Genomic DNA, 23149 nt, shown 5'->3' on the forward strand with positions numbered 1-23149 from the left:
ATACAAACATACCCCTCCCCCTTTTTTACCCTCTCAATCTCTGCGATAAAGGGAATACCCCTGAATGGTCGCCATCCAGTCATGAGAGCTGTCAAACCAAGTCTCAGTTATCCCCACAAAATCTAAGTCCTCCTCAAACATCAGCAGCTCCAGCTCTCCCATCTTGTTGGCCAGGCTTCTGGCATTGGTATATAAGCCTCGTAATGTTGATGTTTTTAGGCTGCTCTCTTGATTTTTCCCCGTACCCACCCTGGGTATAGGAGCTCCGAACACCCTACCGCTAATTCCCCCATTTCTGCCCTCTGAAACTTGCTTTCCACTGGCTAATTCTACATCTGTACCCTCCCCCCCATTCCCTAGTTTAAAAGCCCCTCTAACTTTTTGGCCATCCTCGCACCCAGTACGGCTGCACCCACCCCATTTAGGTGCAATCTGTCCCTACCAAAGAGCCGGTGACCGACTGAGAAGTCGGCCCAGTTCTCCAGGAACTCGAAACCCTCCTTACTACACCAGCTCCTCAGCCACTCGTTAACTTCCCTAATCTCCCGCTGCCTCTCTGGTGTGGCTCGAGGTACAGGTAGTATTTCGGAAAATACTACCTTGGAGGTCCTAGTCCTCAACTTAGCGCCTAAGTCCCTGAAATCGTTTAGGACTCTCCGTCTTCCTCTGCCTATGTCATTGGTACCCACGTGTACCATGACAGCTGGGTCTTCCCCAGCCCCACCCAATAATCTGTTCACCCGATCCGCGATGTGCCGAACCCGAGCGCCCGGCAAACAACAGACTGTTCGGCGCACACGGTCTTTGTCACAGATTACACTATCTGTCCTTCTAATAATTGAGTCCCCTACCACCAGCACCTGTCTTTCCTTTTCCTTTCTCCCGGCCTCACTGGAGGAGTTTTTCCCCTGGCAGCTAGGGGCGTCGCTCTGCTCCAGCAATGCTGGTCCCTGACTGGTTTCCCCAACATCACACAACGGGGCGTATCTATTGGGGTGCTCCAGCCCAGGATCAGCCTCCTTGCCTTGTCCCCTTTTACCCCTCCTAACTGTCACCCCTCTACTCTGCTCTGATGCCTGCACCTCCGATACTCCGCCCACCTCTGTGCAGGCCCCTGTCTGCACCTGATTGGTACAATCCTGGCTCTCTTCCGGTATGGACATTCGTCTCAGTGTTGCCAGCTGCTTCCGTAGATTCAGGACCTGAGCTTCCAGGGAAGCAACGTGCTTACATTTTGCGCATTTGTATTCGCCCTCGATCGCATGACCGAGGAACGCATACATATCACAAGATGTACACCGAGTCGCATCTCCACACCCGCCGGGCATTGTACCTACTATCTAATCTAATGGGGATTCAGCGATTTAAGTCTATCCTATGTGGCTATTTCCTGGCTTCCTAACGCTACCTTCTCACCCTCTGGTATTCCGCTCCACTCACTTGACACCGGTCAGTAACCCAACACTCACAATCTCACAGCCCGGTCAGACGCACAACGCTGAGTCGCACAGCCCGGTCAGACGCACAACACTAAGTCGCACAGCCCGGTCAGACACACAACACTAAGTCGCACAGCGCGGTCAGACGCACAACATTCAGTCGCACAGCCCGGTCAGACGCACAACACTGAGTCGCACAGCCCGGTCAGACGCACAACACTGAGTCGCACAGCCCGGTCAGGCGCACAACACTGAGTCGCACAGCCCGGTCAGACGCACAACACTGAGTCGCACAGCCCGGTCAGACGCACAACACTGAGTTGCACAGCCCGGTCAGACGCACAACACTAAGTCGCACAGCCCGGTCAGACGCACAACACTCAGTCGCACAGCCCGGTCAGACGCACAACACCGAGTCGCACAGCCCGGTCAGACGCACAACACCAAGTCGCACAGCCCGGTCAGATGCACAACACCGAGTCACACAGCCCGGTCAGGCGCACAACACCGAGTCGCACAGCCCGGTCAGACGCACAACACTGAGTCGCACAGCCCGGTCAGACGCACAACACCGAGTCGCACAGCCCGGTCAGACGCACAACACTCAGTCGCACAGCCCGGTCAGACTCACAACACTGAGTCGCACAGCCCAGTCAGACGCACAACACTGAGTCGCACAGCCCGGTCAGACGCACAACACTGAGTCGCACAGCCCGGTCAGACGCACAACACTGAGTCGCACAGCCCGGTCAGACGCACAACACTGAGTCGCACAGCCCGGTCAGACGCACAACACTCAGTATATATATATAGTATCTCACATAAGTAAGTACACCCCTCACATTTCTGTAAATATTTTATTCTATCCTTTCATGTGACAACACTGAAGAAATTACACTTTGCTACAATGTAAAGTAGTGAGTGTACAGCTTGTATAACAGTGTAAATTTGCTTCCCCTCAAAATAACTCAACACACAACCATTAATGTCTAAACTGCTGGCAACATAAGTGAGTACACTCCTAAGACAAAATGTCCAAATTGGGCCCAATTAGCCATTTTCCCTCCCCGGTGTCATGTGACTCATTAGTGTTACAAGGTCTCAGGTGTGAATGAGGAGCAGGTGTGTTAAATTTGGTGTTATCGCTCTCACTCTCTCATACTGGTCGCTGGAAGTTTAACATGGCACCTTATGGCAAAGAACTCTCTGAGGATCTGAAAAAAAGAATTATTGCTCTACAAAAAGATGGCCTAGGCTATAAGAAGATTGCCAAGACCCTGAAACTGAGCTGCAGCATGGTGGCCAAGACCATGCAGTCATTTAACAGGACAGGTTCCACTCATAACAGGCCTCGCCATGGTCGACCAAAGAAGTTGAGTGCACGTGCTCAATGTCATGAGACTGCTCCACATGATTGTCCCAGAGAGAATGAGACAGAGAGCCTGCCTCTTCCCCACACTCAGTACACAGACCAAAGAGACTGCAGGAAGATGAAGACTAAAGTCTTGGCTGTCACTGCTGCCACACTAAGGCTACTTGTGGAGTTTGGATCTTCTCTGGTGAGTGAGCACCACACCACTGGTCAAGCCAAGCAAGCAGAGTAGCCGAGAGTCACAGTAAGTGCAGCAGGCTAAACACGCAAGTCCTGCTGTCTCCCTGGGCACAACCACCAAATTCCCCAGGCTGAAGGCTCCTCGTGTGCCAATTGCGGGTAGTGAGAAAAGCACATGCTGGTGCACCGGCCCCCAGGGCCAGATTAAGGGCATCGTGGGCCTGGTGCTGAAGTGGCAGGGATATGACGTAAGTAACACCATATTCCAGCTCTCTGGCCCCCTGTATTTCGCAGGAGCCTGTGCTGGCTTGTGCCCAGGCTTGGTCACAGCCGCACAGGTGTAATGCTCGGGAAGCCTGGCATTTGATTTACTAAACTTCCATAAGAACTGTGTGCTGGCGTGTGCTCTGCGGTGAAAATTTCCCAGCCATCAGAAAACAGTGAACACTGCCGGCAGCTATAACAGCCAGCAGTGATCAACAAAAAAAAAAGACACGCTGGTTGTACTGAAGTCAATTGATAGACTGAATTCTGTACAACCAGTCTGCACATAGATAGAAATTCTGCCGGTTCAGCCGAAATTTCAATCTGTCTGTTGTGGCTTAAGTCCACCAGTCTCTGGGTTTAACGATATACTCAAATCTTCTAAAAGAGGTGCTCCACTTAGGTGAAGAAATTCACTTTGAACTCCATCTTATTTCCATAACTCTCTTTAGGTAATACAATGAGGTGGATGGAATGTAAATACGGTGGAGTTCATAGTAAATTTCTACACCTAAGTGGAGCCCCCCTTTTAGAAGTGCCATTAACCTGGAGGGACTTGCATTTAGGAAGTTAAAGCAGGCAGGGAGGAAATGTGATATCACCTCCTCACTACCTGTCAAATGCCTCTGAAAAGTGATCTGGGCATGGATCACTTTTCAGTGGAGTGTCAGTGCCTGCTGTAAGTGCATACAAGCCTTTGGGCTCACACGGTGTGCTGTGCTTTGGCTGCAGTGCAGGTGTGCTTTCACTTTTCTTTAGCTTTAGGCCCTTAGACTCTTTTAGGTTGTGCGTTTTTGCTGCATTTTCTGAAAGGGCACCAAGGAAGCCGCATGCAGGATTTTTTGTGCACTTTCAGAGCATGCAGTAAAAATGTGAAGTCTACTAGGAGGTCTATGGGACTCGGGTAACATGCAGGAAGATTGCCAGTACACCAGCACTGCAGCCAAACCCCAGCATGCCAGTGTGAGCCCACTGCATAGCACCTAGCATAGGGCAAGGTACTGTCACAGGCTGATAGAAAGAAAAATCTTTCTCTGCAGTGAAGGGGAGGGGGAGGGGGAGGGGGAGGGAGAGGGATTTGGGAGAGAGAGGGAGGGAGGAGAGGTGAAATTCACTTACTTGGACGTTCACTCACTGTATTCATTTTAAAGCTCTCTATCTGTTGAGCCGACTGCTCAGTTTGAACTTTCCCGCCCGCCCCACACATCCTCCACATTCTCTTCACAGACAGTACACGGCTGCTCGGAATGTGGGCGGGCAAAGAGAGAGAGGTTCCAGCCTCTAGCAGCTGTTCCTGTGGAGGAGGGAGGGGCTGGGTAGCTCTTTCTGTAAAGCAGACACTCAGCCCTGTGACAGAACACATTGCTGCCTCAGTATTGGATGGAGTTCCTTTGTGTACAGCCGCACTTGGCCAACCCCAGAACTGCGCGTGCGCAGTTCTGAGCTGGTGACAGCGGCCGTTTTACAAAGCATCAGAGCGGCCCAGGGGGAAAATGCCTCCCGGCCCAGTCCGCCCCTGCCTGTATTATCTTGAATCCCACTACTACAGTAGCAGGGAAAAAGATCAGTCCAAGCAGCAGATAAAAAACATGGTCAATTAACAGGCCGAGGTCAGTGAAGGTAAAAGGCAGAAATGTGGTTGATAATCCAGATGACAGGCAGAGGCAGGCCAGGGTCAATTCAGGTGGAAGGCAGAACATGGTAGATAAACAATGCAGACAGCAGGCATATGCATAGTCAGAAAACAGGCCAGGGTCAGTTTAGGTAGAAGGCAATGACATGGTTGGTTGAGGCAGCAGGCAAATGATCAGCACAGATATTGAAAACAGGGAAATGGCAGGCTGTTAGAAATATGGGCTAATATTTTAAGGAAGTGATATAGCATCTGAAGCATTCTCCGATGCATAGGCCTGGTTAGGAGGGACACTGGGGACAATGAAAACTGGTAATAGATACAAAGAGGTTGCAACGGCGCTACCTTTAAAGTGATTGAGTGCTGTGAAGGTGCCAACTTCAATAAGCGTGCTGGTATGCTATAAGTGAATAAATATAATTTGGGTCCAAAGTAAAGTGCACTAGTGACTTGTGATGTGTCAAGATTAACCAAATTATTTATCCTGGACCCAAAAAATGTGCAAGTAAATAAAGTGCAAATTACTGTGCCATATAAATACTGAAATAATGAAAATTCAGTGAATTGCAAGAATTGGAAGTGCAATTTATTACTGTGCCATATAAATACTGAAATAATGAAAATTCAGTGAGTTGCAGGAATTGAAAGTGCAATTTTCTAGTGGTGAGTAGTTGTTTTGCTGAAAACCAACTTCAATAAAATGATAAATGAATAATAGACAAATTGTTTCCGCAATAAAAGTGCTGAGTGTGGTTTGAGTGAGAATACCAATTAATGAAGGGTTAAAAATTAAAAAGCGGTGTTCAGAGAGATAAAAAATGCGGTTGCAGTCTCTAGTGTAACCACTAGATGTCGCCCCTTGTATACGACCTTTTATAGGCAGTAGATGATCCGGGGGTTCTCCAGTGGAATAAACCTTTAGTCCAGCTTTGGTTTCCTCAAATAGAGAGAAAGGACCCCATGATGCCGTATACAATAAACAATAAAGTAGAGGATAGTAGTGACTCACAGTTAGGCTGTCCGAGATCAGTATTCGCGGCCGGGAAGCTTCCGCGTTCCACTGCCCGGGCTCCGATAACCGTAAGTGACGTAATGCCGTTATGACTCCATCCTACGCGTTTCGTCAGAGGACGTCTGCTGAAAACTGGTGTCTCTCCTAACTCCCCCTCTGCCACACCCCCAACATTTTTTTGGGCATCTGCTTTCGGTTTCTGTTGGTGGAATATACTTAGGCAAATGATGTTCATGAAGCCTGCTGACACAATCGCAGCGAATGCTTTCAGGGGGGATTCTCGCTTGTAGACAGGGCAGTGACAATTTCTTCTATAAATTTGAGGAAGGTGCTAAGTCTTTCCATTGACTTTTGATATGACGTATGCATCAAAAATGGACAAATGCAAAAAGTAAATTGCAACTTTTTTATAACAGAAGAGGGACTTTTTTGTTGATAAATAGGCCTGTAGCATCTGATCATTTAAATCTACCCACCCCCCCATGAACTTATTATAATCATGGATACACTCAGGCTTTTGGATGGGACCCCATCTTCTGTGAAATTCCATTAAGTTGTCATTGTTGATGGTAGACAGGATGTACACATCTCTCCTATCCCTCCACTTCACGATCAAAGCCTCCTTGTTCATCAGACTTGCTGATTCCCCCTTGTGGTCACTAGACGTTGTTGGAAGCCCTTCCTGTTTGTTCTTGTTGTACCGCAGGCCAAGGTTTTCTCATAGTATAGGTGGCTGGAAAAGGGGCAGACTGGTATCATAATTATCTAGGTAGATGTAATACCCCTTTTGGAACAGTGGGAATGTCAGGTTCCAAACAATTTTACTGCTTGTGCAGATGTAGGTTGGACACTCAGGGGGCTGGAACTGGCAGTCTTTACTTTCATACAGATAGAAGGCATGCACAGATCCAGTGGTGCTTTCACAGAGCTTGTTGAGCTTCAATCTATGCCTGGCCCTTTTACTGAGAATGTATTGCTTGAATCCGAACCAGAACAAAAATGAATGAGGGGGGAAATTTTATACAATTTATCTTTGTTGGGATGATCTCTGGGAGGGCACTGTGAGTTTTCGCTAAAACGCAGGAAGTGCATTATCATGTCATAGCATGACCTTTGGGTGGACCAATAAGCATGCAATTTGTTCTTTATTTGTAAGCCCCATGTTAATCGTAAGGACCAAAAACAATTTAACCACTTGCCGACTGCTCACAGTAATCCTACTGCGTCAGTTCGGCTCCCCTGGGTCTAGCGGCATAGACCTACGTCGCTGGACTCCTAGTGATTTCGGCAGGGCGCATCGCCAGAGGCGCGCTCCTGCTGTGTTTAGACACAGCAGGAGTCAGTGCGGAGGAGGAGAGGCGACGATTGCCGCCTCTGTTCCCTGATTGTCGGGGAAAGTGTGACAAGACCCGCCTGCTTATGTAAACAAAGCAGGCGGATCTTCTCAGTGACAGACACGAGGGGATCACAGGATTCAGCATAGCTGAACCTGGGATCTCTGTCTGTGTCACAGAACCCCCCCCCCCACACACACACACACGTCAGTAAGCATGAGGCTCACATTTAACCCTTTGATCACCCATAGGGTTAACCCCTTCCCTGCCAGTGTCATTATTACAGTAACAAAGCATAATTTTAGCACTGATTACTGTAGTAATGTCACTGGTCCCCCCAAAAGTGTCAAAAATGTCAGTTAGGGGTTAATGTGTCCGCCGTAATGTCGCAGTCCCACAAAAAATCACATATCGCCGCCATTACTAGTAAAAAAATAAAAAACAATAAAAATTACATGAATCTTTCCCGTAGTTAGTAAACGCGATAACTTTTGTGCAATCCAATCAAAATACGCTTATTGCGATTTTTTTTTTACCAAAAATATGTAGCAGAAAACAAATTGGCCTAAAATGTTTAAAAAAATTTATTTATTTATTTTTTTTTTGGTAATGTTAAATAGCAGAATGTGAAATATATTGTTTTTTTTTTTTTTTCCAAATTGTCGTTCTTTTGTTGTTTATAGCGCAAAAAGTAAATATCGCACAGGTGATCAAATACCACCAAAAGAAAGCTCTATATGTGTGAAAAGGACGTCAATTTTATTTGGGTATAGAGTCGCAAGACCGCGCAATTGTCCATTAAATTAACACAGTGCTGAATCGCAAAATAGGGCCTGGTCAGGAAGGGGGTCAAATCTTCCGGTCTTAAAGTGGTTAAACTCTTCCATTGTTAGACATCTCCATTCAAAAGGATGGGCATAGCATGAATTGGGGATGTTAGCAATATATTGTTAACCACTTAAGCCCCGGAAGATTTTACCCCCTTCCTGACCAGGGCCTATTTTGCGATTCGGCACTGCGTGATTGTAACGGAAAATTGCGCGGTCATGCGATGCTGTACCTAAACGAATTTGATGTCCTTTTTTCCCCACAAACAGAGCTTTCTTTTGGTGGTATTTGATCACCTGTGCGATTTTTTGATCAAGCGCTATAAACAAAAAAAGAGCGCCAATTTTGCAAAAATAGCAATATTTTTCACATTTTTTTATATGAAATTCCCCCCAAAAAAATGTAAAAATCAAAAATTTTTAACATTTTCAGCCAATTTGTTTTATGCTACATATGTTTGGTAGAAAAAATAGCAAAAAGCGTATTTTGATTGGTTTGCGCAAAAGTTATCGCGTTTACTAACAAAGGAAAAGATTTTTGTCATTTTTTTTTTTATGAAATAAATTTTTATTGAGAAATTTTTAGACAAGCAGGAAATGTCACATATCAACAATCAACAGTGTGACAAAGAGAAAAAAAAAGGAAAATACATAGCAATATTGCAAACAAACAGAAAATTCTCTATAGAGGAAATATCAGTGTAATGAAGTAAACCACAGTTGAGGTTATAGCCACAAATACTAGAGGAATATGGAGACCCCACCGCTCCCCCAGGCACCCCATCTGGGAACAAACTGTGCCACTATGGGTGATAAGTATCATACAAATAACTGTCATAAGATTAAAAGGAGGAAACAGTTAACAAGCTATCAAGCTGGAAATTGACGGCCAGATAGGTGAGCATTTCTCCAAGACGCCCATGCTGCTTCGTACTGGGGACCTTTTCTATCTCTGTATGCTAATATCTTTTCATACTCGGCAATCATGTTTACATGTGCAACTACTTCCCTCACCTTGGGGGATCGACAGATTTCCATCTTACCATAATTGCATACCTGGCAGCAAATAAAATATGCATTGTCACCATTCTAACTCCTTTAGGGATGTCCGAGACCCCAATACCCAGCACCGCCTGTTCTAGTCTAGGAGGTAGGGTGCACCCCGCAACTTTCGAAATCAAAGCATATATCTCCTTCCAAAATTTCCGAAGTTTAACACACGTCCAAACCATATGGGATAGGGTGCCTACTTGGCCACATCCGCGCCAACATGAATTGGACTGTTCGGGTGAAAATTTTGCCAATAAATAGGGAGTGTAATGCCACCTTGTCAACAGTTTCTGCGCAAGTTCCCAATAGTTCGAACAATGAGAGTATTTATAGGTGCATTGAATTGCCAAGATCCACTGCTGGTCGGAGAATTGTTTATTCAACTCCAATTCCCATTTATGGCAAGCGGGAAATTTAGAAAAGGAGACTTTGGAGCCGACCAAGCTGTAGATCAAAGAAATTCCCCTCACCTTAGCTTCCGAAGAATGCCATAGTTTCCAGATCCGTTCATCAATCTGTCTATAAGGTTGTGGGTTAGAATGGCTAAAGGAGGCCACTTGTAGATAAGTGAATCTATCATTGTCTGTAAGATCATATTTCCCCGCCAGGACTGAAAAGGGGATCAACTTATTATCGGTAAACAGGGCTGCGAGGGTCGCAATACCTTTGTGTACCCAACCAGTAAGGGAGATATCAGGAATAACCCAGTGAAGGGAGATCAGGGGTATGCTAGCTCGTATTAATGGGACATCAGACTGTTGACATGACATAAAATAGGACCATGCTTGCACAGTTGCTCGAATAGTGGGATGCGGGAGTAATTTCCCCAGAGAGATCAAATTGGGTGCCAAGAGAAGGGAAAGTGGGGTGTTGGGATGAAGCCATGTTCGTTCCAGATGACACCAAGGTTTGGTTACATCAGGCGCAAGCCAATCTTTAACCTGAGTTAAAACCGCTGCTGTATAATAATCTTTCAATATGGGTAGACCTATGCCGCCCACAAGTCTATGCTTTTGTTGGAGCTGCATTGAACAACGAGACCTCTTTCCTGCCCAAATAAATTTAGAGAGCTGTGATTGCATACTAGCAAAGAAGGACTGGGGGATTGGAATTGGCAGGGTCCGAAATAGGTAAAGGAGTTTTGGTAGGAGTACCATTTTATACGCTGCTAGACGGCCAGACCAAGATAAGTAGAACTTTTGAAGTTTAGACATCTCCTGCTGGAAGGAGGCTATCAGTGGTCCGTAGTTAATTTCATATAATTGTGATAGAGGGCTGGATAGTTTAATCCCAAGATACGTCAACGGGGCCGAGGACCACGGATAAGGAAGGGACCTACTTAGCTGGGAACTAGTTTGACAATCTACGTTTAGACCTAGGATTTAAGATTTTGATGAATTCACCTTATAGTAGGAAACAGCAGCGAACTCCTGTCATACGGTATGTGCTGCAGGAAGGGATCTGCGCAGGTCAGTTAGAGTCAGAATAACATCATCTGCAAACAAAGATATTTTATGATGATGTCCTTGCGATACAAATCCAGTAATATCCGGGTGGGATCTAATCTTCTCGGCCAGTGGTTCCATTGCCAAGGCAAAAATTAAGGGGGATAAGGGGCAGCCCTGTCTCGTGCCATTCGTGATAGTGAAATTTTTTGAGAACATGCCTTCAGTAAATACAAAGGCAGAGGGGCAGGAGTATAGGGCCATAATTGCGTGTTGGAACGGACCCGTTATGCCAAACTTCTGCAAAACCCGCCGCAAATATGCCCAATGAACCCTATCGAACGCCTTCTCTGCATCCAGGGCCAGGAGCAGAGAAGGCGCTCGGGTCGTCTCAGCCATGTGGATTAAATTTATCATCCGTCTTGTTGCATCAGTAGCCTGTCTCCCCAGAACAAACCCCACTTGGTCATGGTGAATCAATTGAGGTAGTAGGACAGCTAACCGGCCCGCAAGAAGTCTGGCATACAACTTGATGTCCACATTTAAAAGAGAAATGGGACGAAAATTTTGGGGCGTATTAGGGTCTTTGCCCGGTTTGGGCAATGTGACCACCGTGGCCGTCAGCATTTCAGGGGGAAAATGAGCTCCCTTGCTAGCGGCCTCAAAGACCGCGCCAGGGTGAGGCAGAAGAATGGGACTGAACAGCTGATGGTATTCTGCTGAGTAACCGGGGCCTGGGGACTTATTATGTGGCATAGTTTTAATTAATTTTTCAATTTCGGTCATGGTAAATGGGGAATTTAGTTGGTGTAAGTCTTTAGGAGATAGGGAAGGCATAGTTATTGAGGATAGAAAATCAGAAATAAGTTCTTCAGTAGGTTGGGGCGTAGTAGAATCTAGTTTCAGGTTATACAGCATCTCATAATAGTCACTAAACGCATCTGCTATTTCTTTAGGGTTATACTCTTTTTGTCCAGTCTTGGGATTAAGCACATTAGGGATTTTCTGATTTATGGTTTTATCCTTAATTTGTAGGGCTAGAAGTTTGCCCGCCTTATTGCCTGAACAATAGGAGGAGGCTTTCAGCGATCTAAGTTTATTGTTATACCTGGAAGTTAACGCAGCCCGAAGCTGCTGTCTAATCGAATAAAGCTGATCACTAGTAGTAGGAGAAGGGCTTTGCCTGTTCGCATCTTTCAGCGATTTAATGCGTGCAAGCAATTCATCTATCTGTCTAGATTGTTGTTTTTTCAGCCGGGCACTCAACTGAATAAGGAATCCCCGTACACAGACCTTGTGGGCGTTCCATAGAGTAAAGGGGTCAGCCACTGAAGGGGCATTAATGGAAAAAAACTCCAATAGCTGCGCCTGAATAAATTTCAAGTTATCTGGTTGGGACATGGCATAAACATCATTGCGCCACCTATTGGCCCTCATTTCCGGACTGACCACCCCCACTCTAATGGAAATTGGAGCGTGGTCTGACCACGTGATATAGTGTATGTCAGATTTCGAAATTTTCTGTAACAAAAATCTATCCACAAAAAAAGCATTGATTCTAGAGTAAGAACAGTGCACACTAGAGAAAAAGGAGAAATCACGCTCGGTAGAGTGCTGGCATCTCCACACATCATGCAGTCCAGACGAAGAGAGAAACCCCGATAGAGAGATCTTGCGGTAGTGCGAGCTAACCCGATTGGACAGATCCAAGTCTCTATTAGGGGTGGCATTAAAGTCACAGAGAATGATGTGACCCTGTTGCATTTTAGAAACCCTTCTGCAAATCTTGTTCAAGGTGGAAAGCTGTTTCTGGTTAGGCAAGTACACTGAGACCAGTGTATAGGTGGTATTATTTATAGTACATGGAAGAATAATGCACCTTCCGGACGGGTCAAGATAAAGTCCCAGCTGGGTGAAGTGGACCGTATGTTTAATAGCTATAGCTACTCCATTCTTTTTTGAGGGACCGTTCGCTGTGTACACATGAGGGAACTGTGGGTTACTGAACTTAGAAGGGTTTTGATACTTGAAATGCGTTTCCTGGAAACATATTATATCACTCTGTAACTTAAGAGCTTCTTTCCATGCCATCTGTCTTTTATATGGGCTGTTCAAACCCTGCACATTAAGTGATGAGATATTGAAGGTCATGATGTAGTCTGTAGATATAGACAGGTGCAGAAAGAAATGCAGTCGTTTCCCAGTAAGGGTCGGTTCACACAGTACCTGTTAGCAAAGAGACTTCTGGCGGTGAAGCGTCAACGAGGGTATGTCGTCCGGGCAGCAGACTGCGCAATCAGAGTGGACTTTGTAGGACTCGACCTTCGGTAGTCAAAAGCAACACAATCCTCCAGAGCAGGTGGACACCAATAACAAAAAAACAAAAGCAAAACAATTACAAAAAATAAAAAGGAGAAAAACACAACAAAAGAAAAGAGTGCAAAGAGCACAATGTAGTGGAGATTCGGTAAGAACCTGTGCGATATATTTATCGCTAACACTATTGGGGTAGTAAAAAAATGGAATCATCTGATGCTCTCCAGGGCCATAGAGAGGGAGCTGAAAAGCTGGTAGTGGGAGCACCGGGATCACATGTCACCCATTTCAGAAGAATCCCTTGATGGTGTGGAGGGGTGTTGGGGGCCTCCATTGCTTTGTGCAGGGGAATCAAGCAAGCCCCACATTTTCAGCAAGCGGATCCCTTCCTTAACAGAGGTAACAGCATGGAAGTCTCCATCTTTGGATATTAGAAGTTTAGCCGGATACAGCCAGCGGTATGTAATTTTATGATTATGCAAAGGCTTAGTAATGGTTGCCAATTGTCGCCGCTGTTGCATTGTGAATGCAGATAAATCCGCAAAGAAGGAGACATAAACCGACATAAACTTTATATGGTAAAAATGCACACGGACAATGGTGTCTCTGGGCAGGTGGGAAGGTATATGCTTAGGTCTCGGGAGCCGATGAATATGATCAAGGGTTAGATCCTCCAAAGGAGCTTCTGGCAGGGCCACCTTAAGAATATCTGTAAAAAACACTTTTAAATCCTGAGGTTTAACAGACTCAGGGATCCCACGGATCTTCACATTGTTCCATCTGGAACGATCCTCTAAATCTGCAAGTTTCCGTTGAATCTGCAAAATTTCAGTGTCCCTGTCATTATGCGCATCCACCATTTCATTAAAGGTAGCGGTGAATTCCCCCATTTTATCCTCTATATGGGTGACTCTTGCAGTGACAGCTGACACCTCTGTTTTAAACTGCTGGGCCAGGGACATTATGTCTGCATGGATGGTTGAACGTAGGGAAACAAGCATGTCCTTTAAAACTGTGTCCATGACAGGCTGGTTTGCAGTAGGGAAGGCAGCGATAGAATCTGGAGGTTCCCTAGTGTCTTCCAAGGAGGAATCAAAGAGGCTTACCTCCTGCCGTATGTCTGGTGGCTCATTTCTTCTAGGCTTGCTTTTGGTCGGGCTGGAGGAAGCTGAAGGCGTTGTGGATCCTCTTTGTAAAGCGCGGGCATCCTGTGAGCCGGGGTAGAGAGGAGACAGAGAGCCGCGCTGTGTGCCTGCAGAGCCTCCGGCGCCATCTTGGACTGCCCGGCGGCTGTGCTGGGTGAAGAAATCCAGCATCTTTTTTGGCTGGTTCTGCCCTTTCCTCTTTCTGGCTGACATCCTGGCTTGTGCAGGTATACTTGGGGAAGAGGTACGGCCCAGCTCCGGTGCTCCTAGTCGGTGGAATCTGCAAAAACAGCCGTGGAGAGAGAGAGCTGTCTCACAAAGCGGCCATGCGATGCGCCAGCTAGCCACGCCCCCGATTTTTGTAATTTTTGTTGTTTTTTTTTAACGCGTAATGGCGGCGATCTGCAATTTTTTTTGCGGTACTGCAAAATTGCGGCGGACAGATCGGACCCTTGACTGACATTTTTGACACTTTTGGGGTTACCAGTGACATTTCTACAGTAATCAGTGCTATACATATGCACTGTTACTGTAAAATTACACTGGCAGTGAAGGGGTTAACTTTTTTTGAGAGGAAGGGGCTGTGTGTGTCCCTAGGGGCGTGATTCTAACTGTGATTGGCTGTGGCTTGAGCTGTAGGAACAATGATCAACGGTGCTACATAGTAGAACCGTGTGATCACTGTTTCTACACAGGGGAGAATGACAGGCGGCTTGTTTACATTAGCCGCCTGACTTTCTCCCTCTGCAGCGTAGATCGCGGAGTGACCAGCGGACATCGGGTCCGCCGGTCACGCGCGCGGGGGGGGGGGGGTCCGTGACCACGCGGGAGCGCGCCTCCAGGCGCGCGCTCGCTCCCTAGACCCTCACAGGCTAGCGACGTAGATCTACGTCACTTTGCCTGTGAGGAGCTGACTGCCGACGTAAATAGTCGTGCGGCAGTCGGCAAGTGGTTAAGCAAAAAGGTTAGTCTGTCCATGATGTATTGCAATAAATGGTCAGTGAAAAATAAATGTAAAAAATCAAGTTAGGGAAAATTGTCTGTGTTGGCTTGCACTCCTAGCTGTGCAGTGATTGGGGGGGGATGCAGCTGACCCTGAGGTGGAAGGCAGCTATAATGGGTTTTCCAGGGCATCTGGAAGACAGGTTTGGACATTAATTCTTTGGGTCTGGTGTGATACTCGAGTGCTGGTACTTGGCCTTTCATCCTGGGGTCTAGCGCCATTGGTGTTAATCAATTAACCATTGGGGAGTATTGCGCTGCTGGTGGCTGCCTGGTCTTCAGAACATCTTCTTTTAGGATGGACTGCTTCCTCCTCCAATTTGGTCACTACTCTCGACCGGCTCGTATTCAGATTAGGAATCGGACAGTGAGAGCATCCTGCTGCTCTCATCTGTCATACTTAGGATTTGATATGCCTCCTCAGTAGTCTAATATTTTTTGGATGTAGTGTATATTATTTTTTGGACATAGTGGATGGGTAAACTGCTGATGGGTGGCAGTGATGGCGGCTCTGTGACGGGTACACTGATGAGCTGCAACAGGTAGACTGATGGGCTGTGCTGACAAGTACACTGATGGGCTTGAGGACAAATACACTGATGGGCTTGAGGACAAATACACTGATGGGCTGTATGACAGGTACTGATGGTCTTTAAAACAGGTACTGATAGGCTACATGAAAGGTACTTATGGGCAACATGACAGGTACTGATGGTCTGCATGACAGGATCTGATGGGCTGCATGACCAACAGGTACTGATGGGCTGCACAATAGTTGCTGTTGGGCTGTACGACAGGTACTGATGGGATGCATGACAGGTACTGATGGGATGCATGACTGACAGGTACTGGTACTGATGGGCTGCACAATAGGTACTGATGGGCTGTATGACAGGTACTGATGAGCTGTACGACAGGTACTCTGATGGTCTGCACAACAGGTACTCTTTATTTCTGGGGCAATCAGGGCACAGTACAGTAAATGGTAAGGTGGCAACTCACTGTTCCAGGGTTCTGCTTCTCACGCAGGATCAGTGTGTGAGGAGGAGAAGTCGGTAAAAACAAGTAAACGCTGTTTGTTTTCATTTGTGACCGGCTGTGATTGGACACAGCCAATCATGTGGTAAAGAGCCAATTTCATGTACGAGCAGAGTGACCAGGAGGATGTCATATGATGTCCACCCAGAGGGAGGAAAGATCTGGTCCGGCGTCATTCTGCCATAGGCCAAGCGGGAACCGGTTAAGGTTCAAAAAGAATATATTACAATGTATTTACTTAGCCCACAAGGTGTCCATTGCCAAAAAAAATTAGGATGTGGGCTGCAAATTATTTGCCAGGTGGTTCCTAGTCCCACAAATGTTTCACAGACTCTTCCATAATTTACACCTCACGTGTTACATAGTTACATAGTAGTTACATAGTAGTTACATAGTAGTTGAGGTTGAATAAAGACAACAGTCCATGCAGTTCAACCTGTGTAGGTGTGTGTGGACGTAATCATCTCACATACCCCTGAATGTTATGATCCTTGAGATGTACATCCAAGAGTTTTTTAAATGTTGATGATACAACTTTGAAGAAGGCATGTTTTTGCATATCTGTTTAGACTGCTTTGTCATAAAACTGTTCTTGGATAAAGTCTGCAAAATAATCACTAAATTCAAACACTTTAACTTAGGTCTAGACCCAGTAAATTCATTTTTACATTGCCATGACTAAAAAAAAAAAAAAAAAGGTTGATATAAGAAAATGTTTCTAATACACCTACTCAGTAGTGATAATCGAACAGTTCGGGTCGACCATCGGTTCGACCCGAACATTGACTGTTCGAAATTCGGCTGAATTCTGAACTTTTTGTGGAAAAAGTTCGGAATTCGGCAACCAGAACCAACCAAAATGCAATGGGACAGGAACTGGGCTTTAAAAGCCCGTGATTGGACCAGAACCATCAGTAAAAGCCAATTGAGGGGCAGGAGAATGCTAGGAATGTGCTAGGAATGTGATTGGAGTGACTAGGGGGTCCAGAGGCCAATCATTAGTGAATACGCCCCCCAGTATATAAGATAGCCCCGCCAAATCTCTACTATTTTAATACAGGGATGTGGAAGAGAGTGGAAGCAGTTCTGTTACTTCTGCTTCAAAGTGTCATTTAGCAATTATTAGTGTAACTATAGTTAGATTTAATAAGTGTTAAGTGTAAAGGTGACCGTAGTGTAGTGTAGGGTTAACTGACTCTGACTGCTATGGCAGGGTGACAAAACCCTTCCATGTCAGGGTAACCGCTACAGAGAAAAGTTTGTTTCTCTTAGAACACTTATAGAACCGGATAGTGGCTTCTCCCCTGTCACCCAGCTTTTTGTTGCAGGCGTTTATAGGGCTTTTTTGAGGACATGTTTGGAGTCAGGCATGACATCTGAACTTCTGTGTAGGGGTATATATATATATACACACACACGTATGTATATATACACATACACATATATAGGTGTGAAAGTAGCAGAAACCTATGCTTGCGCTAATGAAATAATTAACAGGCATATGGCTTCTCTCCTATAACACCTATATATGTGTATGTGTATAAATACATATAAGTGTGTGTGTGTATATATACCCCTATACAGAAGTTCTGATGTTATGCCTGCCTCCAAAGACCCCCAAAAAATGGCCAAAAAAAACACATGCAACAACACACCTGGGCTTTTTTTTTTTGGCGCAGGCCTTTTTTGGGCATTTTTTGGGCATCTTTGGAGGCAGGCATAACATCTGAACTTCTGTGTAGGGGTATATATACACACACTTATATGTATTTATACACATACACACATAGGTTTCTGCTACTTTCACACCTATTTATGTGTATGTGTATATATACATACATGTGTGTGTGTATACAGTATATACCCCTACACAGAAGTTCTGATGTTATGCCTGCCTCCAAAGACGCCCAAAAAATGCCCAAAAAACGCCTGCTTCAAAAACGCCCAGGTGTGTTTTTGCAACAGGCGTTTTTTTTGGCATTTTTTGGGGGTCTTTGGAGGCAGGCATAACATCTGAACTTCTGTATAGGGGTATATATACACACACTTATATGTATTTATACACATACACATATATAGGTGTTATAGGAGCGGAGACATATGCCTGTTAATTATTTCATTAGCGCAAGCATAGGTTTCTGCTACTTTCACACCTATATATGTGTATGTGTATATATACATACATGTGTGTGTGTGTATATATACTCCTACACAGAAGTTCTGATGTCATGCCTGACTCCAAACATGTCCTCAAAAAACCCCAATAAAACGCCTGCAACAAAAAGCCGGGTGTAAAAGTAGCGAAGCTACTAACCTGTTCTATATTAATTCTAATACAAACAAACTTTTTTTTTTCTGGTTCTGGACATGCTACAGAGCTGAAAACTTCACAGGTACACCTTTTAGATCCCCCAGACACTAAATCCAAAGAAATCTCTTTTTTTTTTTCAATAATTTTTTCAATAATTGTCTCTCTATCAAAAATGACAATTTTTAAGAACTTTTTTTTGTGTGATTAATAGTCCCTGGGGCATGACCCAGAACCCTAGGCACTTTTTAGGGGCATTTATTGGGTTTTAGGGCTTCAAAATGGTGTTTTTTGATTACCGAAGTTCGGGTCCCATTGATTTCAATGGGGTTCTGAAATCCGGGCGGAACTTTCGGGAAGTTCGGTTGTTCTGGTCGAACAGAACTTTTGAAAAGTTCGATCATCCCTACTACTCAGTAGTGTATTTAGATTTTGTGCTGCGCTAGGCCTGACTAAACTTGGGCACCCCCTAATTTAAATGTGATCCACCCCTTCCTGTAAAGGCCACACCCCTTTCTGTTTATGACCCACCCTGTCATCTGTAAACCACAGCCACAGTCTATCAGTGCCCATAAGTTCAGCCTCATCAGCGCCCTTCAGTGCAGCCTCATTACTGCCCATCAGTGCAGCCTCATTACTGCCCATCAGGGCAGCCTCATCAGTGCAGCATATCAGTGTAGCCTCATCAGAGGCTATCAGTACAGCCCCATCAGTGGCCACCAGTGCATCATATCAGTGCCCATCAGTGCTGCCTTATCAGTGCAGCTTATCATTGCCATCTCATCAGAGGCCATCAGCGCAGCCTCATCAGTGGCAATCAGTGTGCCCATCAGTGAAACATATCAGTGCCCATCAGGGCAGCATATCAGTGCAGCCCCATCATTGAAGCTTATCAGTGCCACCTCATGCCCATCAGTGCAGCCTCATCAGTGCCCATCAATGCAGCATATCAGTTCTGCCATATCATTGTTGCCTCATTAGTGCCCATCAGTGCAGTTTATCTGTACGCACCACTGCCACCTCATCAGTGGCCATCAGAGCAGCATATTAGTGCCCATCAGTGCAGCATATCCGTGCAGCATATTAGTGCCCATCAGTGCAGCATATCAGTGCTGCCTTAACAGTGCAGCCCCATCAGTGCAGCTTTTCAGTGCCACCTCATCAGTGGCTATCAGTGCAGCCTTATCAATGCCCATTAGTACAGTCTCATGTCAAAGGATTAGTAGGATTACTCCTTTCTTTTAAGAATTTGGACTTGTGTTTGCTGCCACTGATTGTAATCATAGGATTATTTCACTTATTTGTATAATGACTAAGAATGTCCATAGTCATTATATAAATAAGTGAAATAATCAGAGGCAGAAAACACAAGTCCAAATATCCTAAAAGAAAGGAGTAATCTTAATAATCTAGTGACATATTGCGATAGCACATATGGAGGTGAGCAGGTCCAAAATATTATTGCAATCATATACAATTAAAAGTCTGAAAAAAAAATATGATGCAATTAAATATGCTCGCTCAAGGACAAGGATGTTTAAAAAAATTTAATTATATTATTGATGCCTGCCATACCTGGGGCGGAGGAGGGTAGGTGGAGTATTAGGCTGCAGTGCCACACTTATGAGCATTTGCGGCCGTCGGACCAGTTGCATTAAGTGTGGTCGGGGGCCTGCGGTCTGTCCAAATGTCCTCACCAGCCGGTATTATCATAGCAGGTAGCAGTGTGACTGCTTTATGGGAGTGCCAGACTGACTTGCCTCCTGGACCCTGCCCTCTGGCCCAATTCGCACCATAACACTGGCACTATACTAAAAGTGTAGCGCAAGCTGGCGGGGACCCTTTTCATGCAGGAGCCAGGAGGAGACTGCTTTTTTTGCTGCCCCCTGCAAAGTGCCACCCTAGGCCTGGGCCTTGTCGGCCTAGACCAAGACACAGCACTGCACCTACTCAGCTCTAATACACTTGCCTCCTGTTGCTGTGGAAACAGGTCAGACCCTTTCACTGTTACTGTGGCTTGTAAAAATAAAATAAATTGAAAAAAAAAGTGGATATAACTCCATCCAGAATAGGGGTGATTAATCCAAAAAAATTACTTCTGATATGAATTTGCTGCTACTGCAGAGTATTGGTCTCTACTGTTGAAACCAGGCTGCTGATTGCCCCTCATCTTTTATCCCTGAAGGACAGATGTCTGGATATGCAGATGTATCTACCCCCTCCCTCCACATAGGCCCCTACCACTTCTACCCTACCCTCCTCCATTCCTCCTCCCCAATGGAACATTGTTTATTGGTCCCCAAATATGAAGAGTGGATTCACTCATTAATGGCAAATAGAATAGAAGACATAAAAGTCAGGATTTACATTTTAGCTACATCTTTGGTTTCTAACATATTGTTTATAGTTTTATAGTTTTATAGTAGGCGAGGTTGAATAAAGACAATAGTCCATCCAGTTCAACCTGTGTAGGTGTGTGTGACTGTAATCATCTAACATAGCCCTCAATCTCCTGATCCTTGAGATGTAAGTCTAAGAGTCTTTTGAAAGTCACCATACTACCCGCAGAAACCACCTCTTGTGGTAGACAATTCCACAATCTTGTAGCCCTAACAGTAAAGAACCCCCCACGTTGCCTGAGGTTAAAACGCTTCTCCTCTAATCGCATTGTATGTCCTCGAGTCCTCATGCAATTCCTTCGAATGAACAGCTTTTCTTCTAAGCTGAGATCCCCATTAAGATATTTATAAATTGCTATCATGTCCCCTCTCAGACGTCTTTTCTCCAGGGAAAATAAATCGAGCGATTGCAGCCGCTCTTCATAGGTAAGGTCCTCCAACCCCCTAATCAGTTTAGTTGCCCTTCTCTGGACTTTCTCCAGCTCCAACACATCCCTCCTGAGGACTGGCGACCAGAACTGGACAGAATACTCCAGATGCGGTCGGACCAGAGTTTTATAAAGTGGAAGGATTATAGTCTTATCTCTGGAATACATCCCTTTCTTTATGCATGCTAATATTCTGTTGGCTTTGGAAGCTGCCGCTTGGCATTGCATGCTGTTGCCTAATCTATCATCAACTAAGACTCCCAAATCTTTCTCCATTTTTGATTCCCCCAAGGGTTCCCCTCCTAACGTGTATTGTGTTTTTATGTTTTTGGTCCCCAAGTGCAAAACCTTACACTTCTCCACATTAAACCTCATTTGCCATGTCGTTGCCCACTCCGTAATTTTGTCCAGGTCATTCTGTAGGATATCTGCTTCATGCTGTGCAGTTATTGCCCTGGCCAATTTTGTGTCATCTGCAAAAACTGATAACGAACTACTGATCCCTTCCTCAATGCTGTTTATGAATAAATTGAACAAGGTTGGTCCCAGGACTGAGCCCTGGGGCACCCCGCTTACTACCTCAGACCAGTCTGAGTATGCGCTGTTTATTACTACCCTTTGGACACGGCCTTTTAGCCAATTCCGTATCCAAGAGCAAACCCTGCTGTCGATACCTGCAGACCTTATTTTATAAATTAAGCGCTTGTGGGGAACTGTATCAAACGCCTTAGCGAAATCCAAGTACACCACATCCACTGGTCTCCCCCTATCTAGCTCACAGCTCACTTCCTCGTAGAATGCTAAGAGATTGGTTTGACAAGAACGCCCATTTGTAAACCCGTGCTGGTTACTACTGATGATGTTGTTGTCTTTAGCATACTCTACGATATAGTCCCTTATCATCCCCTCCAAAAGTTTACATATTATTGATGTCAGACTGACAGGCCTATAATTTCCCGGGATATGTCTCTGGCCCTTTTTGAATATCGGAATCACGTTAGCCTTCCTCCAATCCCCTGGTACATCTCCTGTCCTAATACTGTCAGCAAAGATCAGGAACAGTGGTCTAGATATAACCATACTGAGTTCCTTGAGCACTCTCGGATGTACGCCATCCGGGCCTGGTGATTTGTTTGTGTTAAGTTTATCCAGTCTTTCCCTGATTTCCCCCTCTGTTAGCCATAGTGGCAAGTCCTGTGTATTACTACTAACCATACAGTCATGGTCAGTGTACCCTTCCTTTTCCTGCGTAAAGACTGACGAGAAAAAAGAATTCAGCACGGTTGCTTTTTCAGTGTCCTCTGTAACCATCCTCCCATCATCGTTAATTATGTGTGCAATATGCTCTGCCCTAGTTTTTTTGCTGTTGATATATTTAAAGAATTTCTTTGGGTTTTTTTTACTATCCTCCGCTATTTGTCTCTCAAAGTTGATTTTAGCCATCTTGATTTCGTGTTTACACTTCTTATTTTCCTCCTTGTATTGCTGGAAGGCCGATACTGTGCCCTCTGATTTATATTTCTTGAAGGCCAATTTTTTTCCCCTAATAAGTTTTTTAACGCTACGGTTTAGCCAGCCAGGTTTGGCTTTGTCTCTTCTAAATTTATTCCCCATAGGAATGCACTGCAAGATGCCTTTGCTTAATATTGTTCTAAAGCATTCCCATTTTTCCTCTGTGGTCAGTGATCCCAGGGTTTGGTCCCAGTTTACCCTTTCCATCAATGAGTACAATTTTGGAAAGTCTGCCCTTCTGAAGTTTAGGGTTCTTATGTTCCCCACTTGCCTTTTTATATTGTTATTTATACTAAATGTGATCATCCTGTGATCGCTAGAGCCCAGGTTGTCCTGGACTCCTACCTCCGAGATTATGTCTGGGTCATTAGTGATCAATAGATCCAGGATAGCATTCTCTCTAGTAGGGGAATCCACAAACTGCGACATGTAGTTATCCTGTAAG

Source organism: Pelophylax lessonae (assembly GCF_965119305.1).
Source record: "Pelophylax lessonae genome assembly, chromosome: 3".
NCBI lineage: Eukaryota > Metazoa > Chordata > Amphibia > Anura > Ranidae > Pelophylax > Pelophylax lessonae.